General features: G+C 38.4%; 1 pseudogene; it reads left to right on the top strand.

Annotated features, from left to right (window-relative positions):
- Positions 1 to 3649: 3649 nt before the first annotated feature.
- LOC134387867 (zinc finger protein 627-like) lies at positions 3650 to 7695 on the top strand (annotated as a pseudogene).
- The last annotated feature ends 6925 nt before the right edge of the window (positions 7696 to 14620 follow it).

A 14620-nucleotide genomic window follows, 5' to 3' on the forward strand; every position in this document is an offset into this window, starting at 1 on the left:
TTGTCACATAATTTAGGTCCATTCCTGGTTGAATTCAGGGATATGGAAATCACAGATACAGACAGTGTACTGGTTCAAGGGCAATGCAATTATATGAAAATACTTCATGGGAAGATTCATATTATTTTTTTAATTCTGTTTTCCACGAACTTTTTGAATTACCCTCTTATAATAGAATGTTCCCAATTCCTCCCTCCCATTCTGTATAAAATTTCTGTCATTTATTTTACCTGTAACTCTATTTTTTTGAGATGGCTTATCTCAGATCTATTTCTATTGATGAGCCATCTTTTCCAGTCTTTCTGAGTTCTTTGTTACTTTTTTGTTGTTGAAAAGCAGATATTTGAATATTATAATGGGGTAACTTGGGAAATCAGATTCTCCCCTTTCCGGTGTTTGCTATTTTTTTTGTTGTTGTAGGCTGGACATGTCTGTTACATAACTTTTACAAATTATTTTTTCAGAGACTGCGTTCTTTCTCATGTGTAGTCACTGAAGTCTCTGTTCCTTCAGCTTGTGTTCAGCCAGTGTTTTGACAGAGATTTCTGAGTGCCAGGAGCAAGAAAAGAAAGGGAAAGAAACAAAAACCTCACCTCTTCCTGTCTTTGCAGCTGACTATGTGCTGGAGCATTCCTTTAACACTTAACCAGGCTGTTTAAAACTCTGCCTCATCCTTCAGTTCCTGCTACACTGAGCCTAGAAATCAGCCAGTACTGAAAATTAGGGTCTCCTCAGGAGTTTTCTGAAAATGTGGTTTTTTTCTGGACATACATGAGTCTTTCTTCATTTCCAGTATACTTTGGTGCTTTTGAATACCCTTATTTCTGTGGAAAAATTTCTCTCCAGCTTTTCCTCCCAGTTTTTAAGTGGTCTATTATATGTCTCAACTGTGAACAGTTGTTCCAGGCAGCTGCTGGCTCATCCTTCATTTACAACATTTTCAAGCAATTCCTGCCAATTTTCCACTCTGATTGACTTCTGCTTTAGACAAAATGGAGAAGAGAGACTTGTGTCAGACCTTCTTATAGCTCCCAGACTGACTGAAACATAAAGAAAGAATAATTTGCAAATAAGATCTGCTGTACTCCCTCTGGAACCAGTGACCAGTGTCCCACACTGAGAACAGGGGCTGAGCCTGTCTTGAAGTCTGGCACTGAGTTGGAGAGGGATTGGGGCAAGGAAAGTAAAAACTTCCCAAGCCTTTCCTATCATATTTCACTTGCGTTTTTCTTGACTCTGCATTCACATGCTGGCTGTTAACTTTTGACAGTTTTTGTGAATTTTGACGAAGTTGTTCTGACAGTTCTGCTTGTTTGTCTGTGCTTCTGTCAAGGGTTGAATGTTTGGAGGCATGAATGTTTGGAGTGGCCTACTCTACTATTTTGCTGACCTTTCTCCCCCTGGACTCTCAGTTATATTTCACAGATCTGAATAACTCTTTGTGTCATTGTTACACTTGATTATTGCTGCTTTGTAGAAAATTTTGAAATTATGAAGTGTAAGCCCTACTTTACTCTCTTTCAAGATAGTTCTGGTATTCTTAGTCTCTTGTGGTTCCATATGAATTTTAGAATCAGCTTTTCCATTACTACAAGGTAGTCACCCCTTCTTCTGATAGGGATTGCATTGAATAGCATTTTGGGGGTATTGCCATCCTCATAATATTAAGCCATCTGATCCATGAAAATGGCATAGTTTTTCCATTTATTTAGGGTTTTTTCAGTTTTTTTTTTTCAATGAGTTTTATAATTTTCAGAGTATAAGTTTTACATTCTTTAAAAATTTTAATTTCTGTGTGTAGTCATGTACTGCATGAGGACCTTTGGATCAGCAATGGATGGCATATATAATGGTGGTCCCATAAGTTTCTGTAAGTACACTCTGATTTTTGCTCAACCACAAAATCACCTAATGATGCATTTCTCAGGCCATCTCCCTGCCATTAAGCCACACATGACTATATTTTGGATGCTATTGTAAATATATTTGTTTTCTTAGTTGCATTTTCAAATATTTCATGTGTATATACATACAATTGGTTTTGTATAAGCAATTCCCCCTCATTCAAAGTTTGACTTTGCACAGTTTCAGTTACATGTAGTCAACCATGGTTTGAAAATAGTAAATGGAAAATTCCAGAAATAAACAATATATGTTTTAAGTTATGTGCCATTCAGCATAGCATGATGAAATCTCCAGCCATCTCACTTGATCCCTTCATCCAGCACATCTACACTGTATGCCCTACACACTCTTTAGTCACTTAGCAGCTGTCTCAGTTCTCAGATGGACTTGCAGTATGTTGGTGACTGTGCTCAAGGAACAGTTCCAGTGTATAAGAGTAGAAGCAGTAAAATGTTTTAAGTGAAAAGGTGAAAGTTCTCACCTAATAAGGAAAGAAATAAAATTATATGCTGCGGTTGTTAAGAGCTACAGTACAATAAGATATTTTGACAGAGAGCACGTCACATCACTTTTATTACATTATATTGTTAAATTTGTCCTATTTTATTATTAGTTATTATTGTTAATCTCTTACTGTGCCTGACTTATAAATTAAACTTTATCATAGATATGCATGTATAGAAAAAATATATATATAGCATTTGGTACTATCCTCAGTTTACTGGGGGTCTTGGAATGCATCCACAAGGAATAAGGGGGTGGGGGGTGCTACTATATTAATTTTGTACCTCCAAACTTGTTTAAATTGATGTATTCTATTAGATTTTTAGTGGATTCCTTAGGATTTTCTATATTCAATATCATATTACACGTAAATTGAGATAGTTTTACTTCTTGTCCAATGTGGATGTCTTTTATTTTTTCCTATCCTAATTGCCTTGGGTAATATATTTGATACAGTGCTCATTAAAAATAGGAAGAATGTTCGTTCATTCTTGCTTTCATTATGCCTTCTAAATGGGGAAAGAATCCTGTCTATCACCTTTACGTATGCTCTTAACTGTGCATTTTTCGCAAATGACCTTTGTCAGCTTGAGGAAGTTCCCTTCTGTTCATAATTTGCTTTGTGTTTTCTTCTTTGGCACATTGTTGAATTTTGTCATGTCTTTTTTGTATCTGTGGAGATTTTCTGTGATTTCTTGTTCTTTTTCTAATGATATGATGTATTACACTAATTGACTTTGGGAGTGTTAAAACAACCTTTTATACCTGGAATAAAACCTACCTGGTGGTGATATATAATGCTTTTATATCTGTGTCTGATACCAGGCTTTTACTAGTTTGTTGAGGATTTTTGCATCCACATTTATAAAAAATTCCTGTGTATTTTTTTTTTTATTGTGATCTCTTAGTCTGATATTTTTATCAGTCTAAAACTGGCCTCATAGAATGAATTGGAAAGTGTTCACTCCTGTTCTGTGATTTGAAAGAGTCTGTGAGGAACTGGTATTAATTTGTTAAATGTGATAGAATTAAGCAGTGAAGGTGTCTAGGCTGTGGTTTTGTTTTCTTGTTCGTGTGATTTGTCTCCATGCTACATTTGAAAGTGCTCCCATATTTTAATTTTTTTTCAGTTTTCCACAGATCAATAAACAGTTGTATTTTGTGTTCTATAACAGAATACCTGAGACTTGGGTGATTTAAAAAGAAAAGAGGTTCATTTGGCTCATGATTCTGGGGTACCTGCAACAGACATGGGACTCAGGCTTCTTCCACTCATGGTGGAAAGTGGCACTCTGTGGATGCAAGAAGATGACATGGTGAGAAAAGGAGGGGAGGTGCCAGACTGCTTTTAACAGCCAGCTCTCTCGGAGACCTATCTATACCAGGGAGAGCTCTCTTACTCCACAGGAACGGCATTAATCTATTCGTGATATTAAATATAGAATTTATTGCATACCATTCTGGAGGCTGGATGCTGGGAAGTCTGAAGTCCAGGGAACACATCCAGTGAGGGCCTTTTTCTCCTGGAGACCCCATAGCACTGCAGCATAAGGAAAAATGGCAGAGCAAGAGAGAGAGAGCTAAGTTTCTCAGTTGCTCTCCTTTCAAAGCTATCAGAACCACTCCTTACTCGATGAATAGATCAATCAGTTCACAAAGGCATAGTCCTTACAATCCTATTACCTCCTCAAGACCCCATCTTTCAATGAAGATAATTGTATTTCCCAACTTCTTAACAGTTACAGTGGGGATTAAGCTTCAGTGATTTTGGGGGGTACATTCCATTAACAGAAGTTCATTAGGGACATTTGTCATAAGTCTGCACAGGTTTTCTATTTCTTCATGACTCAGTGTTGGTAGATGATGTGTTTCTAGGAATTTATTAACTTCATCAGTGTTATTCAGTTTGTTGGTGGACTGCTAGAGAACTCTTAAATAAGTTGTGAGGCATGCAGCACATTCATTCGTGTTCTGCCATCGTTATACGTGGCAGTGAGGTGTGGGACAAAGGGGTGTCACTATGACTTGGTCTCATTTAAGAAGCTGTGTGTCTGGGTTGTGACTTTCATGAGTACTTCTCATTCTTACCACTTATGTTGAGAAGAATAGATTTCTGTATGCACATATCAAACTGGCTACTTTTTACCTTTTCCTGCTGGAAGCTTTCCTGTGAGAACTGGTGGGGTTCCTGGAGGTAAATCTCCCAAATTAATGGGGAGACCCTAAGTTTGAGCCCATGGAATTTTTACCTCTCTTACTTGTTCACACTCAGTCTTCAGTAATTCATCAATTACAGGTTAAGTTTTCCTACCCTGGTCCTGCTTCTCACAGAGGTTTGTGTTCATGGGTTTCTGTTCTAATGAGTGATGATTATCTTATCAGTTATATTGGTAGGGTCCCTCCCAACATGCAGATCCCAGATACCATCAATGATCAAACTTTGTGAACAAGCATTTCTAAGGATACGTAGCCTCAGGGCTGCTAATGTTAACTTTCTTCTGCACACTAGGTAAAAGGACTTTATGACAGGTGGTGTAGATCCACTGTACAAAGAGACAGTAGGGGTGACTCAGCAGTACATGTAACTCTCTAGACTCAAAAATGAGAGGCATGTTCCTGTTCTGCTGTTGCTTTACCCCATAATTCAGTTCTAGCATTAGGATTGCTGTGTGGGAGGAAGTGATTATAGACAGAGTAATAGTCTGATGTCCAGGTCACAGAATAAATGTTTCGAGATCACATCATGTGAACTTCTTAGGAATGGAGTGTAGATCCCCAGTGCTGTCAGTCTCAAACTTCTCCCTCTATACATGTGGGGTGTTTCAGGACTCAGTGACCTTTGAGGATGTGATCGTGAACTTTACTTTGGAGGAATGGGCTTTGCTGGATCCTTCCCAGAAGAATCTCTACAGAGATGTGATGCTGGAAACCTTCAGGAACCTGCTTTCTATAGGTAAGGATGACAACATTCTTTCACTTAATCAAGGAGAGAAAAGTGTTTCTTTTTAGTGCTGTTGTATGATTTGCAACACAGAAAGGAATGCTTTGTTGAATAAATCAAGCATGGTCACACTATACCACAAACTTACAATCTAATAATTTTTCTTTAATTGTGTAATAATTTGTAATTATTTTTCTGGGTCTACATTTTAGGAAAAGAATTGGAAGACCAGAGCATTGTAGATCAGTACAATAATCCCAGGATGAACCTAAGGTAATATGCACTCACAAGAGAAAGCAATGTCCCTGGAGAAAATCGTGGTATGACAGGAAATTTTGAAAAAAAAAAAAAGAAAAGAACCCAACTTTAAATTTAGTTTTAGAAAATTCTCCCAGGAAATATTATACTTAACTGTGACATACATAGTCAATGGTGGCAAAATAGTTTCCTTGGAGACAATATTAAGGAATCCCATGTGAATATCACTAATTTGGTTATGGTGTGATAGGGTCATCTTGCAGAGCATTCAATCCATTCATGTTCAAAGAATTCAGCCAGGGCATAAAGCCTACACTTTCTCTGATAATGTTAAAAATGTAAGCCCAGTACCTACTAATAAATATAAAATCATTAATAAATAAATTTTTAATGATGTGCTTCTCATATTTTACAGCAATTATGTGGTAGAGAGAGTCTGTGAAAATGCAGAAGGTAGTCAGTGTGGAGAAATCTTCGGCCGGGTTCCAGATTGTCATCTGAACAAGAAAACTCCTCCTGGAGTAAAACCAAGTGAAAGCAGTGTGTGCAAAGATATTTTCATGTGTCCTTCATCCCTTAATGGGCACATCACAGTTCACACTGGACACAAACCATATGAGTGTCAGGAATATGGTGAGAATCTACATAAATGTAAAGAATGTGGGAAAACCTTCATTTGTCACCACTCTTTTCAAATACATGAACGAACTCACACTGAAGAGAAACTCTATGATTGTAAGCAGTGTGGGAAAACCTTCATTTCTCTCAAAAGCATTCAAAGACACATGATACTGCACACAAGAGAGGCACCTTATAAATGTAAGGTGTGTGGGAAAGCCTTTGCTTATCACAGTTTCTTTCAATTACATGAAAGAACTCATACTGGTGAGAAACCCTATGAGTGTAAGCAGTGTGATAAAGCCTTTGGTTGTTCTAGTTTCCTTCGATACCATGAAAGCACTCACAGTGGAGAGAAGCCCTATGAATGTAAGGAATGTGGAAAAGCATTCGTTTGTCTCAAAAATGTTCAAAGTCACATGATAACACACATTGGAGATGGACCTTACAAATGTAAAGTGTGTGGCAAAGTCTTTGATACTCCCAGTGCATTTCAAGGACATGAAAGAACTCACACTGGAGAGAAACCCTGTGAATGTAAGGAATGTGATAAGGCATTCAGTTGTTCCAGTTCTATTCAAGTACATGAAAGAACTCACACTGGAGAGAAGCCCTATAAATGTAAGGAATGTGGTAAAGCCTTTAGTTTTCTCAGTTCCATTCGAACACATGAAAGAACTCACACTGGAGAGAAGCCCTATGAATGTAAGGAATGTGGGAAAGCCTTCATTTCTCCCAGAAGCGTTCAAATGCACATGATAACACACACTAGAGATGGCCCTTATAAATGTGAGGTGTGTGGGAAAGCTTTTGGTTTTCCCAGTTCATTTCAAAGTCATAAAAGAACACACACTGGAGAGAAGCCCTATGAGTGTAAGCCATGTGGTAAAGCCTTCAGTTCTTCTAGTTCTCTGCGATATCATGAAGGCACGCATAGTGGAGAGAAAGAGAAGCCCTATGAATGTAAGGAATGTGGGAAAACATTCGTTCGTCTCAAAAGTGTTCAAAGACACATGATGATACACACTAGAGATGGTCCTTATAAATGTAGGGTATGTGGGAAAGCCTTTGGTTTTCCGAGTTCATTTCAAAGTCATGAAAGGACTCACACTGGAGAGAAACCCTATGAATGTAAACAATGTGGTAAAGCCTTCAGTTGTTCCAGTTACGTTCGAAAACATGAAAGGACACACACTGGGGAAAAACCCTATGAGTGTAAAGAATGTGGGAAAGCCTTCACTCGTTCCAGTTCTGTTCGAAAACATGAAAGGATTCATTTGAGAGAAACCATATGAATTTAAGGAATGTGAGGAAGCCTTCAATTCTTGTTCAAGTGTTCAAAAACATGATACTGCACACTGGAGACGGACCTTATAAACCTAAGGTGCATGGGGAAGCCTTTGTTCATTGCAGTTTATTTCAGATACATGAAAGTACACACACTGGAGAGAAACCCTGAATAAAGAATGTGGGAAAACTTTCATTACCACACAACCTTTCTAGCACACATGAGAATGCATTGTGGAGAGAACTGATATAAATGTTAAGTGTGTGGGAAAGCCTTTAATTGTGGCAGTTCAATTCAAAGCCATAACAGAACACTGAGGGAAGAAACCTCTGAATATGAGCAATGTGCAGAAGTCTTCAATTGGCCCATATATAAGAATGCACACTGGGTCAAACCCTGTAAATGTGAAAAATACAAGAACGTTTTTAGTTTTTAATAAATACTTTTATGTCATGTGATGACTCCCAATGTGGACAAATCCTATAAATATAAGTAATGGGAAGATCCTGATGTAACATAATAGGTGTAGACAGCTCCAGAAAATATACAGTCTGAAGTAAGTGTTCTGAAGCTTATGTTTTTATCAGTGGCTCCTTTAAGTAGCTCTCTGGACTCTGGATTACTTATTCTTCCTCTTAAAAACAAACATTGAGTTGACAATTTTGTAAGTACTGTTTGGACATGAGATTCTGGGGCTTGAGACTTCTCATTACTTTGGGCCACAGGTGTTTGTGGGGTGTCTGTTTAATGTCTTCAGAGGATTTTAAATTACTTTTTATATTTGGCATTATTGTTTTCATGTTGTAGAGCTCGAGTGACACAATATATCATGTGTCAACATGGGGTTCCTCCTTTTTTGAGAAAAAGTTTAGGTCATCTGCACGGTGCTAGCCCATTGTGGATTTTTCCTGTAAATACAGTGATGTCTGTGCAAGTCCACTGTGCTTTCCCATTTGAAACACCAAATGAGCTGTGTTTAGAGGTCAGTTATCCAAGGAAAAGAATCAAGGTGAATAGCAGACAGCAGTTATCATTTTGAGTAATGTCCTAATTGTGTGAAAATGAAGTATATTTGAGATCCTCAAAGTGAGAAATTGTTGATGTCTTTTCAGAAGAGGAGCAGTTGGAAGCTTTGTGTTTCAGTGATCCACAAAGCCCCACGTTCATCTTGCTGTTCACAGGTGTCCATTCTATGCCCAGATGTTAGCACATGTTATGAAGGGGGAGGGGGAGGAGTAACAGCTTGTGTTTTGTTAAAGAACAAAGGAAGTCCAGTCATTGCTCATTCTTTTTTTCAGTTCTTCTGTTGTCTTTGCTCTGTAGAGATTAGTCAATTTCTTGGTTCTTAGTATCTCATTTGGTCCTTCCTCCAAATCACGTCTTCCATCTTACAAAGGAAGAAAGTTAAGCACAGGGAGCACAGGGACTTACCAAAACTCACATAACTCAGAATAATGAAGTTTCTCTGTGATGGCCGGATGTGTCACCATGTTTAATACTTTTACAAATGTGGCATCAAATGTGACAAACGGGAGCCACAAGACAACAGAGTGTTTTCATTTATCTAATATGCTAGTAAACAGATATAGAGACATAACATATCAGTGGTTGGGGTGGAAGAGTTCAGTACAAGGGGGCATCACAAGAGTCTTCTCTTGGTGATTGAGTGTTCTTCAACTTGGTGGTGACATAACTATACTCCTGTGGAGACTCACAACTACACTTAGTATGTGCAGATATTGAAAATAAACAAAATGCTTTCATGTGCTAGGAGAATGTCAAACTCTCTGAAGCCTTGATTTTTTCATGTGCAAGACTTCTTTCCACCACTGTGGAATCATTCTTAGGAAGAGATAAAAGACTGAGGAAGAAGGAATCAGGGCCCAACAGGCTTCTCTGGAAACCCCTTCTGATGTTGGGAAACTCTCTCCGACCTCACCTGCCCATACATCACAAACATCTAAATAGAGGTGAGGGCCTTCTATAGTCTGTTTTTGAGTTTACACGAGGTGTCTCTGCTCAGATCTTTGGGATCTCTGTAGTTCTAACATAAAGGAATTCTTCAATAGTTTTCCACAAGAGCAGTCCCCTTGGGGGCATATTGATCTTGGGGCATCATCATCAAGTCTTTTCAGGACCAGACTTTGGCCATTTCCAGTTCTACATTTTCCATCTAAACCCCCTTCTCTGTGCTTTCTTGCTGGGAAACATCTTTGCGTATTCACACCCACCTCTTTCTTTGGAACACTTCTCTGGAGCAACCACAGGTGGCTGTGAAGTGAGATGGTGGAGTAAACAGTGGCAGAACCCACAACCCCTGCAGTCCCAACCACATAGTCATCAGCTCAGCAGCCACAAGCACAAGTCACACCAAATTTCACAACTGAAAACTGTCCCAGGGCTAAGTTTCCTCCTTTGCAGTATTTTGTAGCATCCTGTGAGTTTTGAAATGTTGTTTTCATTTTCATTCATCTAAGTATTTTCTAATTGTCCTTGTTAATTCTTCTTTAAACCCTCTGTTGTTCAAGCAAAGGGTTTTTTAGTTTCCAAAAATTTGTGAATTTTCAGTTTTTTTCTTACATATTTTAGAGTTTATTCTCTTAGGGCTAGAAGACATACTTTGTATGATATCTATTTTTATTTTTTACTTTATTAATGATTACTTTTTATTTTTTATTTTAATATTTTAGCAATGTATTTATATTTTTATGATAAGATGTATATTTACAATTTTTATTTTATTATTCTTCTTTAAAAAAAAATTATTTCAGAATACTATCCTCACTAGTATTCATGATAGTACTGGATGTCCTGGTTAGAGTTATTAGGGAAGAAAAAGAAAAGTCATCCAAATTGGACATAAATAAACATATCCCAGTTCATGGGTTATATGATGTTTTATGTTGATACCCAAAGGATTTCACACAAAATATCCAGAGTTCATAAATGAATTCAGCAAAGTGGCAGGAGAGAAAAGCAAATATGCAAAAGTCAGTTTCATATCTATCCACTAGCACTGCGCAGTCCAATCACTTCCTTGGCAGAGTCAAGCAAGCTCCTGGCCAGAAAAGGCTAGTGGAAAATCCCCAAAGTCAAAAGCCCATTTATCCTAGGACAGAGTAGCAGTCAGTGACCAAACTCTCACTGTAGATGCACATGGCATATCCAGCCTCAGGTTATGTGTCCACAGGAGTGAAGGGTGGAGTCTTTCCCTGTCAGATTCTACAGAGAGTCACTTGGATCAGGGAAGAGACAGCAATGACAGAGCTAGGTGCTTCTGATGCCAGCCACTGCCTCCTCCTCTCTCAGGCCAAATCCACAGTCATAGTATTGGCCAAAGAGTAAAAACCACCATCAAACTGACTCCATGTGGTTTTTCCACAGGAAGCAGGTGGCTGAGTTGGGACAGCCAATGAAGGGTAAGGGACAAGGGAAGCACAGGGTCATGTAGATGACCAGGATGTAGCTGAGAGCCTGGGTGTTAATATCCCAGGGACCACCAGCCAGAGGACAGAAGAACAGACCCAAAGTGTGTTCAGTAATAAGCCAGAATGCCACACTTTTGGAAGGCGGAGTCCTGATGCTTTGTGGCATTTACCATTCTGCATCTGATTAGAAAAGTAAACTACAGTTTGTGAGTTTCAGCACTTTAGAATCAAAAATTATTTTGGAAACCTAGGACTCACTGTTCTGGAACTACATTCAAGACACAGAGCTACAAATAGAGAATAGCACAAAGATTTTCAAGGTACATGGATTCCAACATTTCTTAGGAGGTTTTCAGTGGAACCCAGATTTCAGCCCTTCCTCTTTGGGCTGTTCCTGTCCATGTACCTGGTCACCTTCTTTGGAAACCTGCTCATCATCCTGGCCGTCATCTCAGACTACCACCTCTTCATGCCCATGTGCTTGTTCCTTTCCAGCCTGTCCTTCTCTGACATTTGTCTTGTCTCCACCACTTTTCCTAAGATGCCGCTGAATATACAGACACAGCAAAATCATAACCTATAAAGGCTGCATCATTCAGATGTACTTTTTTATGCTGTTCGTACTGTTAGACAACATTCTCTTGGCTGTGATGGTGTGTGACAGGTTTGTGGCCATCTGTCACTCCTTGCAGTACACAGTCATCATGAACCCTAGGCTCTGTGTGTTGCTGGTTCTGGTGTCCTGAATCATGAGTGCCCTGAATTCTTCATTGCAAAGAATGGCATTACGGCTGTCATTCTGTACAGACTTGGAAATCCCTAACTTTTTCTGTGAACTTTACCACGTGGTCCACCGGGCCTGTTCTGACACTATTAATGACATGGTGATATATTTTGTAACAGGGACACTGGGTCGTGTTCCCCTTGATGATATCCTTTACTATTCTTCTAAGATAGTTTCTGCCATATGTGCAATCTCGTGAGCTCAGGGGAAGTAAAAAGTGTTTTCTACCTGTGCATCTCACCTCTCAGTTGTCTCCTTATTTTATTCTACAAGCCTAGGAGTGTACCTTAGTTCTGCTGCTGCACACAGCTCACACTCCAGTGCAGCAGCCTCAGTGATCTACACTGTGGTCCCACCCATGCTGAACCCCTTCATCTACAGCCTGAGGAATAAAGAGATAAAGAGGGCTCTCAAAAGATTCTTCAGAGGAAGGCAATGAAGAAACATTTTTTCTTTTTTTTATTGTGGTAAGATATATACAATATAAGATTTGCCATTTTAACCATATTTAAGCATACAACTCCATGGAATTAATAACATTCACAATGCTGTGTAACCATCACTTCTGTCTGTTTTTAAGCTTTTTCATCATCCTAAATGTAAACTGCACCAATCAAGCATTAACTTCTCATTGTTCCTCTCCCTGCCCACCCCAGTTTCTGGCAGCCTCTAATCTACTTCTGTGTCTGAATTTTAAAAATTTATTTTTCTTAAATGACCTATGAGAAATTGTATATATTTATGGAGTACAATGTGATATCTGGATACAAATTAATCTTTACAGCATTATCTCAGGAGCCAAGATATGGAAACAACCTAAGTATTTATTAATGGATGAATGGATAAAGAAACTGTGGTGTGTACACACACACACACACACACACACACACACACACACACACACACACACACACACACACACACACACACACACACACACACGAATATTATTCAGCCCTAAAAAGGTTCTGCTATATGCCACAACCTGGAGGACATTATGCTAAATGAAATAAGTGAGACACAGAAAGGAAAACATGGCATAATCTGACTTACATGCAGAATCTTTTTAAAAGGTCAAATATATAAAAATATATATAAAATATTAAAAGAAGCAGTGGTTGCAAAGGTTGGGGGAGGAATGGGGAGTTGTAGGTCAAAGGATACAAAGTAGAAAATAGGTGAAATGGACAAGTAAGGCTCTAATGTACAACATGAGGACCATAGTTAATAGTAGTGTATTCATGATTTTTGCTAAATGAGTATATTATAACTGCTCTTGCCACAGGGAAGAAAAACAGGTAACTGAGATGATAGATATGTAAATTTGCTTCACTATAGTAACGATTTACTATATGTATGTATCTTATAACATCATGTTATATACCTTAAATATGTAGAATAAAATTTATTTTATTTTATTTTTCTTCCTCCCCTAACCAGTGTCCTACTAGGAAATCAGGTTTAGGAGTTGGAGTAATAAGAGGGAAATATGTCAATTGAGCAGATATGGGGAGCTGTAATATCTCCTCTGCTGTTGTCCCTCAGTGTACAACCTTGGTCTGGACCAGACATGGTTGTTTTGGAATCTTAAGTCTGGCTAGGGGACTGATGCTTGACTCTTTCCTGCTGTCTTGTCTGGGGACACAGCTTCAGTCTCCATCATGAGCCATCTGGGGAGAAATTCGATTTCCAAATGGAGACCTTCCGCTCACAGACTCATCCAGGTGAGTCAGAGACATCAGTAGGTACTGCAGGAAAAGTTCAGAGAAAATGGAAGCCTAGAACGTTTATGTGAGGTGGCCTGATATATGATCCTACTTAGCCCAGAGCCAAGAGATCATTTGTTTGTGTACTGGTTGAAAATTTTATAATTAATTTATTTAATATCTTCAGAAGAGAAGTGCCTGTGCCTGTTAGAGGCAGAAATGCCAGCATCTGTTGGCAATTAAGAGATGAGAATGACAGTCCAAATGGAAGAGACTGGTGAAGGAATGGGAGTCAGAAAATGGTTCTGGTAACATTAGAACATAACCAAGGAGTGTTGCGGTTAAGGGAGTAGGATATAAATATTACACGTGGAGGGACGTGCACTGAAGTTAAGGCATTTTTAAAAATTAAGATGGGATGTATTTGAGTATATTTCTATATTTATTAGAAAGATTACCGCAAGGGACTACATGCAAATACTGCCTAGTAACAGCAGTTCATGAGACATAGATTTTACAGTATCTTCTCTCACATTGAGCATTCCCACGGGGGAAAAAAAATAATAGGTAAAAGGGGAATATTAAAGAGATTTACTTTGCAATGATTTTGTAACCAGGGAGGCTGACTATATTTTTTTGTTAGCCTTTGGCTTTCTGTATTGCAGATTATCTGTGCAAATTGTCTGCTCTTATGTAATAGTCTGAGTGTTTTGTTTAGACATAAATACACACACACGCACAGCTGAGTAGAGTATATCAGGAAACAATTATATGTGTACCCTTACTAATTATGACTTAGTCTGATATTTTCATATTTGTTTTATTTATTCTATTCTATTCAAAACCTAGTCTGACTCCCTAATGAGTTCAGATCTCAGACTATGGAAAACAATTCTCCAGCACATCCTTCATACCTATTTAAGCATCTTCCTGTTTCATTTCTTTCTCTCAGAATCAGTAATTATTGTGACACCTCATTCTCTCATCTGTTCACACAATATTTATTCAGGTACATTTCCCAGCTAAACTAAGTCAGAGAGAAGTATGTATGGCATTGCTACATCCTTCAAGGCATTCACAGTCTAGCTGGGGAAAAATAGAAAGATTTAAATAAAATCCACACAATGATAGTCCCACATCTAAAATAAGTGCATGTAGGAAGTGTATTTGTTTATGTGAAAATGTTAC

The sequence above is a fragment of the Cynocephalus volans genome, chromosome 10, assembly GCF_027409185.1.
Source record: "Cynocephalus volans isolate mCynVol1 chromosome 10, mCynVol1.pri, whole genome shotgun sequence".
Lineage (NCBI taxonomy): Eukaryota > Metazoa > Chordata > Mammalia > Dermoptera > Cynocephalidae > Cynocephalus > Cynocephalus volans.